At 43.2% G+C, this 5,000-nt stretch overlaps 1 pseudogene; it reads right to left on the bottom strand.

Moving 5' to 3' along the window:
* The window catches only part of LOC137999444 (bifunctional polynucleotide phosphatase/kinase-like), a 244,082-nt pseudogene that overhangs the window by 86,413 nt on the left and 152,669 nt on the right, over positions 1 to 5,000 (bottom strand).

Here is a 5,000-nt window from a genome sequence, read left to right as displayed (position 1 = left end):
TGTTGCAATCAAACTGTTAACGGGGTTGTCAAACTCCTATTTGAGGCAACCTTAGAGCTCAACATTTCACTTCTCTTGGAACTGATACCCAACGAGGGGAATCCGGCCGACCCCCTGTCTCGCGGTGCTTCGGACAACGATGTAATGCTGAGTCCTCGTCTTTGGTGTCTTCTCCAGAGAGCCTACAGCGGCCGAAAGGGCCATACGATTGACCTCATGGCCCTAGATTCTAACAGTCAGCTGGACAAGGGGTCCCACCCCCTCCCACACTACACTTCCCGTACTACTGGGGTTAATTTTTTCCCTCAAAATCCTGCCCAGAGTCGCAGTGGTGAACTCGAAAATGGATATATCTTCCCCCCCTACCCACCTGGTAGGGCCTGTGCTCAATCATATACAAGCCTATCACGCCATTGCCACGCTTGTGGCTCCCGAAATTAGACCGCTCCTGTATTGGTGGCCGTTCGTACAACAAGCCGCTAAGGAGGCGTCCCAGGTTGCCCTAAAATGAGATGACACTGCGCTCTTATGGCCCTCGAGGGGTACTGATTCCTTTACTGTAAAAAAGCCCCTCCCCTGGGGCCAATTTCTCGAAAGACCTGAAAACTTTTCGGGCCTGAAAAGCCATTTGTGAAACTGCCATCCAGATTGTTTTGGAAAGCTGGTCTTTTAAGATGTTTTCAAGATAACAAGAAGCAGAAAAATTGTGAAGTTTGACGACTTATAACTATCGTTTCCTGAGATACAGGGGCCCGTTTCTCGAAAGTCCCATTTACGGGCCATTTTCGGGTGTCACAATTCCGTTTTTATCTCAAGAACGGAGAAGATTTAAGTCGTCAAACTTCACAGTCATTTTTCTTTTTGTCACCTTGAAAACATGTGAAAAGATCGGCTTTCCAAAACAAGCGGTTGGCAGAAATGGGCCCCTGGAACCTATGGGCTTTCTGCCTTGACTTTTCCTCAAGTCCCTGAGCATGGTCTTTTCGTTATTTCTCATAGCACATTCCAGTACTCAATACCACATGGGAGCCTTGCATCTGTATTGAATTCCAACAATGTTTCGCCTGGAATATTCTTTCCTATAGCTTCTGCCAGTCATGCGGAACGCCCCGTAAGTCCTCACTTACCGCCAAGCTTCCAAGTCAGGATCTTGATGTTACACTATTTGAATCCAGACATCATCCAAATATGAACGAAAACAGAGTAACCTGGAGGTAGAACTTGAAGGCTTTCTGTCTAGACTCTGCCCACCCAAGGACCTCTCAACTACCAGCCTGCGCGATATCGTTCACTTTCTTATATGGAAGGACAAGGATGCAAAACCTCAGGTACACAAGGAAGGATGCCCACATTTTGGTTCTTCCTCCAAGACCACGCCAGGATGCAACTGCCCAAAACCTCTAAAACCTTTAAAACCTTCAAAACCGTTGATTCCCTTATTGGCCAGCTTTGAGCCATCCTTCGTGATCACCGAATTACGGTACACTCCTGGTTGGATATGCCCCTTCCAAACCCTGCATCACATATGATTCTTAAACGGTATCTTAAAGCCCTAACTGAGGAACAGCTTCAGGCTTGAGTGCTCCCACGACAGGCCCAACTGTTCTTTGTCCATGATCTTATGATTCTTTGTTCAAAGATAGAAGGATTACTAAAAGGCCCTGCTACAGACCCCAGCCATGTCTTCTTATATGCTCGAGACATATTTTTAACTACACTTCTTCTCTGGCGACAGACCCTCGGACCTGAGTCATATCCGTACAGAGGAAATCATGTGTTTTGCCCACGAGAGGGGCTTGCTTTTCAACCACGTGTCCGGAAAAACTTTATGTTTCGGAGAATCGAATATCTTCAGAATACAGAGACATCTTAACGCCAGCTTATGTCCTGTAAATGGCATTGACGATTACATGGCGTTCTCTCATACCCTGGGTATTTCCCTTACTGGCCGCTACCTTTTCCATACCACACCGGCAAATGTCATCACTTCCCACCCATTTACAAAAGATGAAGCAGAAGCACGTCTTAAAACATACCTTACTGATTTGCCAATTGGCAAAAAAACCTTCCAATGCAGTAGAGCCATAACTATGGCCCTCCCTGGAGGATATCAGGGTTGGAAATCACCTCGCATGGCTACGTACTACATGCAGCTACTGAAAACACTGGGACCAGACGAGGTATCTGCCAAGATGAACTCATGCGCACAGATAATTAAATACCTCTCATGTGATACTTCACTCTCGCTAGTACAGCCTACAGGGTTAGGCCGCAGATTGGAGACCGCCCTATATCGAGGACTTGCTGGCCTTAGACCGCAGGCTAGCCCCTCCCACCCAGCCCTTATCCTCTACCCTCACTTTGCACCATATCCCAACTCATGCCCCTGACAGTCGCCACAGACTTCAGCCCAATCTAATTATCTAGCATGAGTCAGGATATGGTACTGTCCTTTTCAAGGCTAAAAAGGCTTTGGTACAAAATAAATTAGTTTGCTAATTATGTGAACAAAGTTGCATAACTTTTGACTGGTGTAAAATTAAATTTGATTTCTATTAAACTTTCTTCAATATTCCTTTGCCAAGTGTCGATCCTGTTGGATTGTCTCTGCTTGTGTGACATCCGTGGTGGCACTGAAATGGTCACGTTGATGAGGTCAGTCGTTTCTTTCATTTCAGTGGTATTCTTTCTGGTTTTAGAACATGCCATTGTGATTAAAAGAAGCTTTTGCTGCAAAGATTTATCGAAGCGGGCTCCATAAAACTATTAACGTAACAGCTTTTGCTGCAATGATTTATTAACACCAGATTATGGTTTATGTGACATGGGCTCGATAGAACTATTAAGGTTTAGTGTGTTTGAAGTTGACACGGTAAGTGTGTACGCACACACACAAATTATCACACGCTCTTTTGTCCTAAGCATATGCAAAAAAAAAGGCTTCAAGTTTAATGAGGAAAGCTATTAACACGTAGCTAATGTGTTGAGTCGCGCTTTATTTGTTTCAATGTGCTAATGTGCTGTGCACGTAAGTTCACCTTGTTCACTGTTTTCCTGTGGAGGGTCACATATTATTATATTCCCTGGAGAGCTTTCCCATTCCCATGGACCAGTAAGCTCGAACACCACGGCTTGCTCCTAACCATGGCAAGGCAAATTTACATGTACGGTTTGTCAGAAGCAATTAAGACCAGAGTTTTCTCTTGCTTATTTGGTGGCCTTTATTCCACAAGTTAGCTCGGCTTACTCAGTCAATTAAGAAGACAAACTCCATCAAGCTGCAACTAGGCTAGGATATGGGAATATCCTATTATCATCATTTCTACTATTTCACAGTTAGATGATTTTTCACCTCCTGGGCTGTGCTCCACATTCTTAGGCCTCAAGAGTTCTCCTCAGAATTTGCACAGTACCAAGGAATGCAGCTTTCTGCAATAATTATCGCAATCTTTACTGTCACCCCAAAACTGTCCAAAAACATTTGCCAAGGGAACCAGAAACCACTGCGACCACAAACAGTCTAACATTGCACACGCAGCAATCCTCTCTTCCCCGATTTCTCCATCTTCTCCTTCTCCTTTATATGAGTATTATTATTATCACCATTAGTAGTAGTAGTAGCAGCAGCAGCAGCAGCAGCAGCAGCAGCAGCAGAAGCAGCAGCAGCAGCAGCAGCAGCAGTAGCAGTAGCAATATTCAATACGATGTCTTCAAATCCACCAAGGAAGTTCTTAAAGACTTCCGTTCCAATCAAGAAGACAAACTGCAACACCACTTAACATCTCAAGGTTTCTTTTCTACAAATGTTATCAAGCACTCATTGTCATCTGTTTGGTCGTCTGCCCAGTCTCATCTACCCAAGAACATCTACAATCTTACCATTCGCTACATCAACAACTCCCTTCCTGCACGTACCAATATGACAAGATAGGGATTATCACAAAGTCCTGATTGCTCTTTTTGCCTTAACCCTGAGTCACTCCTCCATATTGTCGCTGGTTGTCAACATTACCTTGATCGCTTCACCTGGAGACACGACACAATTCTCACCTTCATTGCCAACTCACTTCAACCTGTAATTAACGATCACTCTTCACTCTATGCTGATGTCAATGGCTTTCCGAGTCCTTCAATTATAACTGGTGACAATTATCGTCCAGACCTTCTTTTCGTAAAACAGTCCAAGTGCCTATATATTCTAGAACTTACAGTTGGTTTCGAATCTAACCTTAAAAACAATGCAGTACGCAAAAAAGAAAAATACATGAACGTGGTCAAAGACATGAGAAGTAACTACAGATGTGTTAAATTTGTAAACCTTTCCATGAGCTCCCTTGGCGTTTTCTCCAACGAATGCTCTACGTTCTTAGAAATGATAAATGACATTGGCATTGACAACACTATATAATCAAAAAAATGATAAATCTAGCCATTAGAGCGACATATGTTATCTTCTGTCGTAGAAATACGACTCGGGATAGCCCAGACTTAATAAAACTTTAATTTTTGTTTTTTTTATTTGATTCATTTGTAAATACAGTATACAAGTATATCACGCAATTTCAAGTAGCCAGTTGTTAATTGCCTATACATAGAGGGATTTACAACTGCATTCGAAGACAAATAAAGTTTCCATTATTATTATTATTATTTATTAGTAGTAGTAGCAGCAGCAGCAGCAGCAGCAGCAGTAGTAGTAGTAGTAGTAGTAGTAGTATAAGAAGTGGTAGTGTCATAGTAGCAGCAGCGGTAGTGGTAGCAGTAGTATTGTTGTTGTTGTTTTGTGTTCCTCTCCAGCCCTGAGATGTTTTGACAGGATCCATACACCTGAGTCTTAGGTACTTCTCACAGCTAAGAGGGACATAACCTTTCTGAAAACATGTACAGTTTCCAATATTGCCGACAACTGAGTAATGTCTGTAAGGTTGGTGGTGTCGCCACTTCTGGAAAAATATCACTATGCTTTTGAAAAAGGGCTTGCAAGATACTGTACTTTCCGC

The sequence above is a fragment of the Montipora foliosa genome, chromosome 1, assembly GCF_036669935.1.
Source record: "Montipora foliosa isolate CH-2021 chromosome 1, ASM3666993v2, whole genome shotgun sequence".
Lineage (NCBI taxonomy): Eukaryota > Metazoa > Cnidaria > Anthozoa > Scleractinia > Acroporidae > Montipora > Montipora foliosa.
Note: the sequence above shows the minus strand (reverse complement) of the source record. Positions and strands in the feature narration are given on the sequence as shown.